This window comes from Narcine bancroftii, chromosome 11 (assembly GCF_036971445.1).
Source record: "Narcine bancroftii isolate sNarBan1 chromosome 11, sNarBan1.hap1, whole genome shotgun sequence".
NCBI lineage: Eukaryota > Metazoa > Chordata > Chondrichthyes > Torpediniformes > Narcinidae > Narcine > Narcine bancroftii.
Window position 1 is genome coordinate 62,044,857 of NC_091479.1, and position 14,810 is coordinate 62,059,666.

The 14,810-nt window shown below is 46.5% G+C and overlaps 1 long non-coding RNA gene across 1 annotated transcript in view; it reads right to left on the reverse strand.

Moving 5' to 3' along the window:
- The window catches only part of LOC138745496 (uncharacterized), an 85,469-nt gene extending 71,194 nt beyond the window's left edge, over positions 1 to 14,275 (reverse strand). Inside the window, exon 1 of the long non-coding RNA XR_011346310.1 lies at positions 14,216 to 14,275. This is a non-coding gene — a long non-coding RNA (uncharacterized lncRNA). The remainder of the gene's footprint in view (positions 1 to 14,215) is intronic.
- Positions 14,276 to 14,810: the final 535 nt, after the last annotated feature.

The following is a 14,810-nucleotide window of genomic DNA, read 5'->3' on the forward strand; positions in this document are numbered from 1 at the left end:
TATTACCTGAAGCGTGTATTCCGACAGTTGAATTTAATGAGAACAGAGATTTCATACCTGGTAAGGATGTTATGGATGTATTCAAACTTTTTGTGTCAGAGGAGCTTGATTTCAGTAAAGGAAGGAGCTTCCCAAGTGCCAGTTAAAATTCTCAGAGATACTGGGACTGTCCAGTCACTGTTGATCAAAAGATGAACACAGGAGAGACTTCTTTGATTAGAGGTGTTAGAGGAGAAGTAGAATCAACAGCTCTGCACAAAATAGTGTTGTATTCAGAATTAGTTAAAGGACCAGTTGTAGTAAGAGTTATTTCAAAGTTACCCATGCGAAGAGTCTCATTCTTATTAGGGAATGACTTGGCAGGGGATAAAGTTGGGTCAGTTTTGAGATTAATAAATAAGCCAAGTAAGGATGAGGTTGATGAAGATTGAGATATATTCTGCATGTGCTGTGACAAGGTCTATGTCTAAGAAAATGATGAAAGCAGAGGAACATCCAGTTGATACCCAGCACTTCTGAAATAGTCCAGAAGGAGCAGGTTAAATGCCTCTGTCTGATAAACAGGAGAGAGAAGAACTGGAAACAATGGTGTTGATTCTTTGAAATGACCAGTCTGATGGAATATCACTGCCAATGTGTGTTGCCCTCGAGATGACAGTGATAGAGAGGAGACAGCCTCTTTACAGACTGTGAATTTGCAGAGTGTGTGGAGAAGGATGCAAGAGTCCCCATCACAGTTAATCCCCAGCAGCAACATAACAGATGACTCTCTAAGTTTATCATCTGACTCTACATATACTACCAGATGAAACAGCATTTCTCCAGACCACAGTCCACACACATACATGTTACAGAATAAAAACATGTATATATAAAGACACAATTTAAAATACCTACAAATATTTTGGGATGGTTTACCCAGTTCTGTTCTTCAATCTCTCAGCCTGTGAGAAGAAACTATTTCCCAGTCTGGCAGTCCTGATTTTGATGTACTTACTTCCCGACGGTATCAGGTCAAAGTTACTGAGTTCTGGATGAAAAGAGTCTCCAATAATTGTTTAAGCCCAAGTCCCAGTCCCGGTAAATGGCTTCAATAGAGGAAAGGGAGACCCCAGTGATTTTCTTGGCTGTTTTGATGATTTTCTATATGGACTTCTGGGCCAATGTTTTGCGGATACCATGCAACACAGTGATGCAGACAGACAGGACACTCTCAACTAAAAAAAAATCAAGATGGAGTCACCAGCTTTTCCTCATTTACCTCCTTAGGAAGTGTAAGCACTCCTATGCCTTCCTAACTAATGAGGTGCTGTGGGTCCAAGATTGGTCATTTTTTTAATATGGAACTTTGTGCTCTCCACGATGGAACCATTGATGTGCATTGGAAAATGGTCAAACGTCCACCTCGTGAAGTTGGTAATCACCTTCCTGGTCTTGTCCACATTGAGGCTCTGGTTGTTCGCAGCATAATTTCACGAAACTTCCAACCTCCTCTCTGACTCATCATTGTTACTGATGAGACCAACCATTGTTGTAGCGTCTGCTAACTTGATTCCGTGTTCAGCGTGATGAAACAAGGTCTTTCTACCAAGAAAGAGTGACTGTGGGCTTTCAGTCAACAAACCTAGAATCCAGTTGCAGAGATGGGGAAAACACTAAAGTGACCAATGCAGGAGAGAGAAGCTCAGCAGGTCAAACAGTGTATATTATATGGCAATGATCAAGGAACAGAATGAACCATTTTTGGCTTGAACACCCAAAGAAATAGTGGGTGTGCGGTGGGGAGGAGGGGATGTTGGGGGAGGCAGGAGGTAGGGAGTCCTACAGGCAGGAGGTAGGGAGGGTCACCAGCAAACAAGGGGTCAGGGAGGAGATGGCTCTGTGAATGGGGAGGGAAGGGGGTGGAGAGCTGGAGGAAAGAAGACAGAGGAATGGAGAAGAAAGAGGAAGAAACCAGAGTTATTGACATTAAATCCCATCTGGCTGGGGGAGTACCAGAAAAATAGATGTTGCTCTTCCAATTTACAGATGGCCTTGGTTTGACAGTACATTGAGCCCATGGAGGAGGGGCTCCAGAATTGAAATGGTTTGACCACAGGGAGATCCCTGTCACTGATGCTCAGTGAAGTGATCTCCCAGTCTCCTCTGACATAGAGAAGGCCACAAAGGGAGCACCGGATGAAAGTGGATGACTCATGGCAGACACACAAGCGTTGCTTTATTTAGAGGATTGTTTAGGGCCCCGAATGGAGATGAAAGAGGAAGTGTGGGCACAAGGGATGAGTGGACGTGGGAGTCACAGAGGGAACAGTCATAACGGAAGGTGGAGAGGGGAAAATATATCTGGTGGTGGGATTCATGTGTAGGTGGCAGAAATTACTGAGGACAATGTGTTAGATGTGGAGGCTAGTGGGGTGATAGGGTGAGGACAAGGGGAATCCCGTTTTTATTGCATCTGAGGGGCAGAGGGAGCCAAGGCAGATGAGCTTGAAATGGAATTGGTGCGGACAAGGGCTGAGTTGATTGTGGTGGAGGGGAATCCATGTTTTGGAAGGAGACATTGGGGCGTTGATTTCCCGATGACACATTATCCACCAGTCTCTAAAGTACGACTTCAGCTTTGCATCATAACACGATCAAGGAAACAATAGCCTGGCACATGAGGCATCTTTCTCGAGGTGGGTCAGGACAGAGTGGAGAGTCAAGGCTATTGCATCATCTGTTCCCAGCAACACACACGGTAACAGACATCCAATCCTACTGGAAAATCCTCAGCTTGGTGGAATTATACCCTTTGGGACTGTCTGAAAACTTGTTGGCCTTCCAGCGCAGTGAGATGTCATGGAGGGAGTGCTCCCAAATGGCACACTCCAGGATGCAGGAATACTTGCTGAGGGAAGCTCTGCAGCTTGGCGAAGGCAACACGGGGGATTTGTGGGGAAGGACCACAGACTCTATCTGCTCTCTAGCAATGAGGGGATGACATAGGTGGGGAAGTCCCTTCAGAGAGAAGGGGAAGTAACCTGGCTTGGGTTTGGGGGGAGGAGGGCAGGTACATCAGTGGCAATGGTGCTTACAAATGGTTCCTTGCAGAGTATGTCTTGTGTGCACGAGGTTTGCTTTAAAAAAAAATGTTCAACCTTACCTTCAGCTCATCCTGCACTGAATATTTGATCAGTGATAAGGAATAAGAGTTCAGAGCAGTCCAGGGAATATTCAAGTCAGCAGTTTTTCCAGCAAACTCTCCCAATAAATTTTATTTTCTCAATACATGGGAAAAAGTTGCTTCATTGTTGATCTTCAACAAAGAACCCTTTGGCCCACTGCGTCCACATTCTAACCTAACCCACGCTGGTCCCATCTGCCTGGATTTTCAATGCTTCTGCAAATATTGGTTTCAGATTCCACCACATCATCTATTTTTTTAATACCTATATGCACACACATGCATGTATGTATACACACATGTGTACATTTACAACGTGTTTGTATGTCTGTGTATGCGCGACCACACCCACAAGCATATCCCCCCCCCCTACTGTGTGTGTGTGTGTGTTGTGTGTGTGTGTGTGTGTGGTGTGTGTGTGTGTGTGTGTGTGTGTGTGTGTGTGTGTGTGTGTGTGTGTGTGTGTGTGTGCGCACAAAATAGAAGAGGTGGTGCAATCTGAAAACAATATTGCAATAAATATAAAATTACTATTTATTTAATGATTTTTTATATATGTATCTTTGGCTTGGCTTCGCGGACAAAGATTTTATGGAGGGGGGTAAATGTCCACGTCAGCTGCAGGCTCGTTGGTGGCTGACAAGTCCGATGCGGGACAGGCAGACACGGTTGCAGCGGTTGCAGGGGAAAATTGGTTGGTTGGGGTTGGGTGTTGGGTTTTTTCCTCCTTTGCCTTTTGTCAGTGAGGTGGGCTCTGCGGTCTTCTTCAAAGGAGGTTGCTGCCCGCCAAATTGTGAGGCGCCAAGATGCACGGTTTGAGGCGATATCAGCCCACTGGCGGTGGTCAATGTGGCAGGCACCAAGAGATTTCTTTAGGCAGTCCTTGTACCTTTTCTTTGGTGCACCTCTGACACGGTGGCCAGTGGAGAGCCTCGCCATATAACACGATCTTGGGAAGGCGATGGTCCTCCATTCTGGAGACGTGACCCACCCAGCATAGCTGGATCTTCAGCAGCGTGGACTCGATGCTGTCGACCTCTGCCATCTCGAGTACTTCGACGTTAGGGATGAAAGCGCTCCAATGAATGTTGAGGATGGAGCGGAGACAACGCTGGTGGAAAGCGTTCTAGGAGCCGTAGGTGATGCCGGTAGAGGACCCATGATTCGGAGCCGAACAGGAGAGTGGGTAATGACAAACGGCTCTCTATACGCTTATCTTTGTGAGGTTTTTCAGTTGGTTGTTTTTCCAGACTCTTTTGTGTAGTCTTCCAAAGGCGCTATTTGCCTTGGCGAGTCTGTTGTCTATCTCGTTGTCGATCCTTGCATCTGATGAAATGGTGTAGCCGAGATAGGTCAGCGCATCGGATGCCCCCCAAAGTTCCTCAACATGATTATCCAACTGCACGAAAACCAACAAGGTCGGGTCAGATACAGCTATGAACTCTCTGAACCCTTCTCCATTAACAATGGCGTGAAGCAAGGCTGTGTTCTCGCACCAACCCTCTTTTCAATCTTCTTCAGCATGATGCTGAACCAAGCCATGAAAGACCTCAACAATGAAGACGCTGTTTATATCCCGGTACCGCACGGATGGCAGTCTCTTCAATCTAAGGCGCCTGCAAGCTCACACCAAGACACAAGAGAAACTTGTCCGTGAACTACTCTTTGCAGACGATGCCGCTTTTAGTTGCCCATTCAGAAGCTCTTCAGCGCTTGACGTCCTGTTTTGCGGAAACTGCCAAAATGTTTGGCCTGGAAGTCAGCCTGAAGAAAACTGAGGTCCTCCATCAGCCAGCTCCCCACCATGACTACCAGCCCCCCCACATCTCCATCGGGCACACAAAACTCAAAAATATATGTATGTACATACTGCATTTGTATCATTTATCTGTAAGCATGTTTGCATGCTTTACACCAAGGACCAGAGAATGCTCTTCCATTGGATTGTACCTTTATAATTGGATGATAATAATCTTGAACTTCTGGCAGTGTGTTTCAAACTCTTACCACTCTTCATACAAAATAAAACACCTCTCAGATCCTCTTTAAAACTCTTCCCTCTTACCTTGAACCCACACCCTCCTGCTTTTACAACACCGAGCAGAGCACAAAATTTTGACCATCTTCCCCATCAGCACCTCTTAAACTTTGACACGTCAATCAAGATACCTCTCAGCCTCCTTTGTTCCAAGGAAAATAAGCCACCCAGCCTGCCCCCATTGCTCCTCATGAAGGAGGTTCCCCTATCCAGGGCGAATGAATTTCCTCTGCCAGTTTCAGGAAATGGACGGGGAGGGTTGGTAAGTGAAATAGCAGGTCAAGTTACTCCTGCAAAAAAAAGACTGCATTTCCTCCTCAGCCAGTCTGCATGGTCACACATTGCAGCAAGGGTTCAGCAGGTTGGCGTGACTGAATTCCTGCTGTTTTCCCCTCGCACAATAACCAGTCGTCTGCCCAGCTGGCAGGTTCAGTGGAAGAATGAAAGTGAAATGAAAAGACCAGCCAGTTTCAGTGCAGATCAGCATGAAGTTGATGTGGAATGCAAGAAACCAATGAGCCAGCAAACCCACTGAGGACATAGCAGGCAGAGGCAGTCAGATAGCTCAAGTTGATAGGTTCTACATCAGGCACAGTAGCTGTCGTTATCCACTCAAGCATTTACAGAACGACTTGTTTCGGTGGCAGTTAAACGGGAGACAGCATGACAGTTCCTCACCAATCTCTTCCGGGAAGGTTGAGAACCTTGTCATCCTCCAAGCAGTCAGATGTCGTCCCAAGATGAAGACGTGATATTCTGACCATTCGTTTCAAAGATTTGAATTCCAAAGCTGAATGTTCAACCATGGAATGGAAATAAGGGTCAGGAATCACTGATTTGTACAAGACCATATTTGCATGAAATGTAAACTGATTATATTGCTGCCTGTTGAGAATTTTTGCTCATTAGCTTCTGTAATAGATTTTCAGAAAATTAATTTGATTGACAGAGCCAACTTTGGAGTGCTTATCAGGGCAGAGGCTGAACAAGTTATTGAGACAAAGGGAGTATCATAAGGCACTGTGCAGTGCTAGATCAGTGCTCATTTAATAAATCTGTAAATGATGGGTGTTCAGTCCTGCATAATAACTACAGCCAAAACACCAGCCCCCAACACGATCAACTCTGATGCAAATGGTGCGGTTAACCCTTGAGGAACCTCGTCGATGGAGGGAACTATGTGAGCAAATCAGGGGAGAAGGAAGACAACAGGTTCCGTTGCATCCAACAGCAGATGTCAGTCCCTGCCAACAGTGCACTCTCACTACACGGCTCACCTGACCCACTCAACCCCAGCTCTCACAGACAACGTCGGCACAAGTTGCAGGAGATCCTCGGCTGAGTAAAGCAGGTAGAGGAGATTTGCGTCAGGCACCCTCAATGGCAGCAGGGAAGGAGGTCACTCGTGCCTGGCTCCTAGCCCAGAGGCGCTGTCAGTCACGCACATGTGCAAGTTGCAAGCCGTAGCGGCATGATGGCGGCACTACAACTCCCAGGAGAGATCAAACCACTGTTGGTGGTTCCAGGGGAGTTCGCCTCCTACTATTCCAACTCCAGCGATGATCCTCAGGAGCTGTTGAGCAGGCTAAGGGAGATCAAGGGGAAATTGACCCCTATACCACCATCATCACATGGAGAACACTTCTTTTGTGCCTGAAGACCTCAAAAACAGTGAATATACCTTCGTCCGATTGGGAACACTTGGACAACCTTTAGAGGTGCCCCAAGAAGGACTTTAGAGAATATTCAGACAAACTAGGTTGACCTGTTGTTTGGACATTAGAGAGAAGCCACAGTCTTTCACTACTAACAGGCTTAAACCAGCTCATGTGGGCAGGTCTTCCCCACTGCTGCAGCCAACAGTCTGTCGCAAAGGTTGACAACCTAAAAGACAGACAAACCTTTCTGCCAATTCTGGGGAGGGGGTTGGGTGGTATGTTGCAGCACTTTGGTGGCACTACGATTCCCAGGAGGCATCGAACTGGCCATGTGATGTCAGTACATGATGACGTCAGCACGTGTCGAGTACGTGATTCCAGCATTTAAAAGGTTGCGTGGGTGATGAAGAGTAAATCCATTTGATTTACTCTAGAAACACTTATGTGGTTATTTTGTTGGTCCTCTGCGATTCCAGTGGCCCCAATGTGATGTAAATCCCATTTACTTCCGAGCAGAGCCTCAAACCTGAGAATGGATCATCAAAGTGGCAGAGTACACAAAATTGGAAGTGATGGAAATGAATGACTGCCTCCCGAGTGGATGGTTCAGGCTGTACCCCCTGCGATTGCATGGGGAAGTGCCACAAGAATGGCGGGTGTTTGCTAGAGATGCAAGAGACCACCTCTTTCTGAATGCTGAGTGGAAGGCAAGTCTGTCAGTAGAATCTTGCTGAAAGTCATACACGATATGGAGGATGAACCATCAATGTAAAGCTGGTGGGCTGGACAAGAGCAGACTGTCTGCAGTCTGGTTGGATGAGAAGGTGAGAAAACAAGTATGGGGAAGAGGAGGCGCAGTCAGCCATGGTCCAGGGACAGTGCTATTAAAAGGAAAATGGTGAGATGACCAAAAGGCAGTCTCATCTGCAGGTGCGACAGGCGTGAAGTTGGGTGGAAAGAATGATCTCCCCGCTGTAAACAAGGTGAGAGGAAACTGGCAAGTGCTCATGCCAGCTATGTGACAAAATGAGGCCCCCTACTCTGGCTTATCACGGATATTGGTCGCAGCATCCAAGGACCTGAACAGAAAAGCAGCAGTTTACTTGCACTTCATTCACTGCTCATCAGGCAGTCTTCTGTTCACTGGGGGAACCAAATCAACTGAACGGCCACTGCAGTTCAACAGTTCTCACTGACTGTTATTTTCATTCTCTATCACACCTGGACCTCTGCTTTTGTCCCACTGCCTGGCGTCCGGCGATGTCTTGCACTCTCGAGCGGACCAGAAGCTGAGCATGGCCGTCAGGCTGGTGAAGGAAGCAACACGGGAACAGGAAGGGCCCACACAATCCAACCCAATACCAATCAGCTGGCCTCCTGTGCAAGGAAAAGCATTACAGTGGCTAGAAATTCTGACCACCTCACCAGTCTCGTTCCTGTGCCCAAAGTGATCTCCAATATGTCAACTGCAGCATAAGGCAGCTTGTAGAGCCTACAGTATTGGCTGCCAACACCAGCAGAGCTGGCACATGCACATGCTGTCCCAAAGCATGGAATATTCCGATCCCAAGACAAGTCAGTTGATGGAGCGAATGTGTCACACTCCAGGCACACTTTCTGGGAGTGAACAAAGGGAGGGAGGGGTTAGGCAGCATCCATGGAAAGTGGTTGGGGTAAAGAGAAGGTGACAGACAGAAGGTGGCAAGACTAGTATGGAGAAAAGACCCGGGTTGGGGAAGGGGAAAAAAAGGTTGGAGGGAAAAATAAGGATGGGAGCAGGTAAAGGAGAGACGGAAACAATAGAATTGGATCGGGATGGAGCTGACCCAAAATTGATCATCTTCCCCACCCGTCTCTCCACTTCATCCTTCTTCCATCCAAGACCCCATCACCTGTTTGACCATCACCAGTCTTTCACCTTCCCTCCCAAGTTTTGAGGTTGATATTCCCATTCCCGTCTCGAAGGGTCTGGGACGAACACATCTGACCATTTCCCTCCCAAGATGCTGCCTGACCCGCTGAACTCCTCCAGCCTCCCTTTGTTCACTCAAGATTCCAGCACCTACAGCTCTTGTGTTTCTTTGCCCTTCCGGGGAGGCTTCCCCACAAGGGCAACCTTACCCAATGAGCAAGCCTACAGGCCACTCTTCCCCTGCACCCAGACTCCACATGCCCACCTCGAGGCGATGTTAAATGGCATCAGTATCTGAGCAAAAGACTGGATGATGAAGTCAGAGACAACAGTGAACATTTCACAAAAGTTTTACTACCTTTCGCAGAAACCGAGCTGAAACATGCACTTGTTTCTCTCTCCACACAAGAAGCTATTTCAAACATTGGAGTAGAGATTTCAAGCATCCACTGGTCTTTATACAAAACTAGATACCACTGGGCCTCAAACCTTATTTCCCACTCTTCTATCACCTCTTGGTCATAGATCTTTATAGACCTTGAACATCAGAGTAAAGGTTTACCGTAAATATGCGGGTATAATGCGTTTCGTGTATAATGCGACCCCCCCCATTTTTGAGGGGAAAAGGAAGAAAAATTTTACCCTAGTGTATAATACTACCCCCTCCCCACACCCACCCAATTTGTGCTGGCATCTCTCTCCCCCCTCGCCCACCCGAGTCGTGCTGCCATCTCTCCTCCCCAACCTAGTCGCGCTTCCGTCAGTGTCGGCAGTTGCTGATAATCTTACTGATCGCTAAACCTGGCAGAAGAAAATGTTAAAATAATAACCTCGTGTATAATGTGACCCCCTACTTTGAGCTCGAATTTCGGTACAAAATCTTTCGCATTATACATGAATATTTACGGTTTATGCATGTTTCGATGTGTATTAGTACAAGACAGTAACGAGACTGGAATCTTAAAGGATAGCATAGTGGAGTGAGAAGGGGAATGATAGGTGCACATCAACACCATCTGTAACTGTCAAATTAGTACAGTGAAGATGGATGGTTAAATGCAGTGGCATTGGCATCTTCTACTGCTGTCCACTCTCTCTGCCAATTCAGGTCCTCCACCCGAGGGGGAAGCTCATATGACTGCAATTATCCTTCTGCTGCCCTCTCTTCTTGTCCATTACCTGATCCTGTGAGACAGAGAATCCAAGATCAAGTGAAATCTACTTGTGCACCAATGACATCTGTCTTGGTGTGCAAGGCTGAAATATGGATGCAAGGCCTGCAGCCCTGTGAAGCACACAAGGCAGAGCATGATGTGAATAGGTGGTACAATAGGAGGCCTGTCAGTGGCTATACATTGTGAGGTGCTTGAGGAGATTCGGTATGTCACCGAAGACTCTCAAAATCTTCTACTGTGGAGAGCATTCTGGCAGGTTGCATCACAGCCTGGTACGGAGGCACCCACCATCATGATGAGAAAAAACTCGAGGGTTGTTAACTCGCTCTGTGACATCACAGGCACCAGACTTCACCCCATCAAGGACATCTACATGAGGCTGTGTCTGAAAAAAGCAGCATCTATCCTCAAGACTCCCCTCCCCCCCCCCACCCAGGCCCTCTTCACTCTGCTACCATCGGGGAAAAAGGTACAGGACCCTAAAGATGAGCACTCAGCGGCACAAGAACGGCTTCATCCCCGCTGCCCTCAGATTCCTGAATGATCAATGAACCAAAGACACTGCCTTACTTTTCGTGCACTAGTGTGGACGTGCGCGCGTGGGTGGACGTGCGCGCGTGGGTGTGTGTGTGTGTGTGTGTGTGTGTGTGTGTGTGTGTGTGTGTGTGTGTGTGTGTGTGTGTGTGTGTGTGTGTGTGTGTGTGTGTGTGTGTGTGTGTGTAAAATAGTTCACAATATGAATGTTTACACTATGATGATGGCTCATTGTATTTTGTGACAATAAATCCTGATCCTGAACACCAGTGGGTAGAGATTGCTGTGAATTCTACAAGAGTGATTCACCACGCAACATTGAGTTGCAATAATTAAGGACACAAAGAACTGAATGGAGGTTCCTGAAACTCAACACGTCATTGACCATTACGATCTCCAAGGGCTGGAGGGAATTGTGGATTCAGAATTTTGCCACGAGGGCCTGAAGTGCAGCATGGCATAAACTCGTGCACCTCCATCTCTTCCCCCCCCCCCCCCCCCCCACAGCACAAGGCCGTTGGCAAGACACTGGCGTATCAATAATCTCCATCTCTTGCTGCACTGTGACAGGCCACTCCTTCAGGCAGTGCAGACTGGCAAGTGCTCGTGCCAGCTATTTGACAAAATGAGGCCCCCTACTCTGACAACACCCAACGTGCCCTCCAATATCCCCTGTTCCAACAGTGAGGAGTTGGTCTGAAGGAAAATGCTGCAAGATGCAACATACACAGAGCGTTTAAATCTGTGTCACATGCACAGCATTCTCCATACAAATTTGCACTTTGCCCTTCGAACAGCTTGTGCGGGGTCTCAGCAACATGTTCAACAATCTTCCACCCTTGACGTGCACTCCTGCACTTCAGGGCTTTGATTGGCAGCTGCATTAAACCCACTGGGGGAAATATGGAAAGCTAAATACATTCCAAGCTGACCCCAATCAAACAGCTGACCTCTAATTCACTGCTGATGGTTCTAACTGAGCCAGTTGTAGTGGACGAGGGTGGTGGTGTTAGGTGGCCATGGTAACCTGCCTCCCGCCTCAGAATCTGTAAAAGGGTCCCATGATGAGAATTATATTGTCACACATGCAAGAGCACACAAACACAGTGAAATTCTTGCTTGCTGCAGATGCATTGGAGACAAAATGTATCAATAAGCATTGTATAAATTACACAAGGCAAAACATTTAAAAAGGGTAATTATTCGCAATTGCCAGTACTTCAACAAAAAAAGAGATGTTACCATCGTGCGGTCCTGGAGTAGTGTTCTGGTTGGGGTAGTTCAGAGGGGTTCACAAACCTAACAGCTGTTGGAGAAAACCAAGAAGCGGTGTTCCTGAAGGGCACAACCAGTGACAGATCAACCATTAGGCTGAGTAGACTGAAACCAAGGGGCCTGAAGCCATGATTCCCCATGAGATTGTGTTTACCGAGTCCATGTCTGCAGATGCTGTGATTGCAGTGCAATGCACAAGTGCACTGGAGCAGGTCACACAGCATCTATACGAAGTGAAGGGTGGTCTGGTCCCAGTTTATTGTTTCACACTTACTACGCGGGTGAACCCTGTAACTGTGGGCTGGAGTCATCTCCACACCGTTGTTGGGGCAATGCGCGCGGTGGCTTCTGGGAGCTGGCGGAGGAGGCATGAAGATTTGCGGCGTGCGCGCGAAGAGGGGGGGGTTCCGAAATACCAGTGTCCATCCTGTCACCTGCAGCAAGTGAACAACAGGAGGGGTGCATGGCCAGGGGAGTCTGACTGGCAGTCAGTAACTAGTGATGCCCAGGTGGCCAGGCCCCTTGATGGGGAGCTAGGGGCAGCACGGATCCATGGCAGGCTAATGCCAGAGGGGTGTGTGGGGGGGGCTTACTAAAGTTCAGCCTGGGGCCTGTATGGTAGTCGATCCACTTCTGGTCACAAGAAGAATTGAGTGTGATCAGGGTGATGGAGCTCCTTTATGATGTTGGCTGGTTCTCAAGGAAGCTCTTCACAAATGTGACTTTAATGGATGAGAGCTTATATTTAATGTCTCAAATTGAAAATTATCCAGAATCTGGAAGTCCAGCAGCTAAACGACCCAGGTGCTGCTGGTGTCAACACTCAAGGGCCAAGAGAGCGAGTGCTTCTTCCAACCCTCCAATCAAACCAGTCTCCCTGTTGGAATTCCCTCGGAGACAGACAGATCCCCATGAGCACCTTCCTCCCTTCACAAGGCCACAGTTATTATCCCCCAACAATCAGCTGGCTTCTGGAGAAGAAGGGTGGGAGCAGAAGGACAAATTGATATTGAACATTAAATGTGAAACCCAGGTGTCGTGTGGCAGCAACAGAATCTTTGCACAGTGAGCACAAGACAAACACAGGGACACCCTGACCCCCATCATCTGCTCCTCCAGTTAAGGAGTTTAATCTCAATTGTCAATGCTCTTAATCACTCAGCGATTAAAATCCATCTACACAGTATCAATTTTGACATCATAAATTAACTAAGTACCTAACCCGATTAATTGATTTTGAAACAACCTATCAATTATTTCCACTGCGAACACAGATTAATCCTCCACGTTAAATATTGGATAAAAAGAAAGAAATCTGTCACAATGCCAGAGAAAATTAACAAAAACATACTGGTTTGGATGTTTATCGCAAAAGAAAAAAATCAAGTCAATGATTATGAATAAACGTCTTCGATTAAGATGAGATTCAGATGATAAATTCAAAATCTCAAGTTAAATTTTACTGAACCAAATAAAATCTGCCAACTCAGCACATCAAGTATCAAACAAGAACTGTTCTCCAGAATGGATCTCTCCGATATGAAGCAGACCCCAAAGATTAGACCTCAGACTAGTCCATCGGCACAATCTTAGACAATACTTTGGATTTTCAGCTCAGTTTTTAAACATGCAGCTTTGTTTTCCTGCATCAACCAGTCCTCTCATCCATTTCTTGAACTGGGCTAGCTGGAGATTTGCTTCTGTGTTCCTGGAGTACAAAGGACTAAACCACCTGTTCAAGTACGATGACTTGGGGAAGCAAATGCATCCCAATCCACCCCCCCCCCACCCCAACCCCACCACCCTACCCAATATTTATCTGAAAACCAACATTAGAGTTCATCTGGCCATGATCATGTTGAATTTTGTAGTAGATTACTTTCAATTCAATTTTCTACATTACAATGTGAACTGTAGCTCAAAGATACCTCATTAGCTGTGAAAGGCAGTATTTTTACAAATTTTCCATCCTTAAACCACCAGTATTTATTCTCCAGGTGTCTGTGATAATGGAACTTGCCAAATGAATTATAATTACTGAGATCAGAGCCTCCATATTTAAAAAGGCAGAAAGTTCTACTGTGAATCGAGGCATCATAAATCCTAGAAGCAATAAACATGTCCTCTTTAAAAACTAAATCAGTTTCCAGAAATTTTAATTTATAATTTCCACTGAAACCATGATAACTGAACCTTCAAACAGATCAGAGATTATGTACAACAAGCCATCGGCATTCATCAAGGCAGTTTTCTCAAGCTATACTGTAAATAAATAAACCGCACAGCTCTAATCACATACCCTCTCAAACACGTCAGTCAGATATCCACACTCATTTTTGAGTGGTGCGGCAAACAACTCATCACCTTGGAATTACTCTCAAATTTCAAGTTCATTTGAAATGTTGAAGAAAAAGAGGGACAGAGCAGTGAATGACGATTTTGTGGCGACCCACTTACCAGCAAGCGAACTGGCTCCCAAAATGGTGGGCATGCTGTGGAAAATGCAGGAAATTGACCAGCATCCAACACAGGATTTTATCTGAGCCGATGACATCAATGATGATGTCACTTCCTGTCCATGTGACAGAAGCAGTGATTGAGGTGTCAGTCTTGCACTGGACTCCACACTGTGCATCATCAACTTCCCCGTGTATACATCAACTCGACAACGTGTACAGCGATTCCAATAACATGTACACCGATGTCTATGGAGGCTCAGTATAGAAAACTTCGCTACATTTTTTGGGGAATGAAGTCCTCTCACACGGAGATGCACAGGCATGGAAATCAGCTTCCAAAATTGCTATACTAACTTAAAATCAAACTCATCTGGGTTGGGTTCCATCTTTGATTGGTGAAGATTTAATGCAGTTTAATGGCACACTTTCTGCTCCCCCTTTCCAAAGCTAGACACCACCTTTTTATACATAGACCATGGGTAATACCCTGGCTGGATGCATCATGGCAAGGCACAATAGCAAGTTGTGGATGCAGCTCAAGCCATCAATACAAACATTCCTCTCAACTCTGTCATCACCTCTCCAGTGGGAGG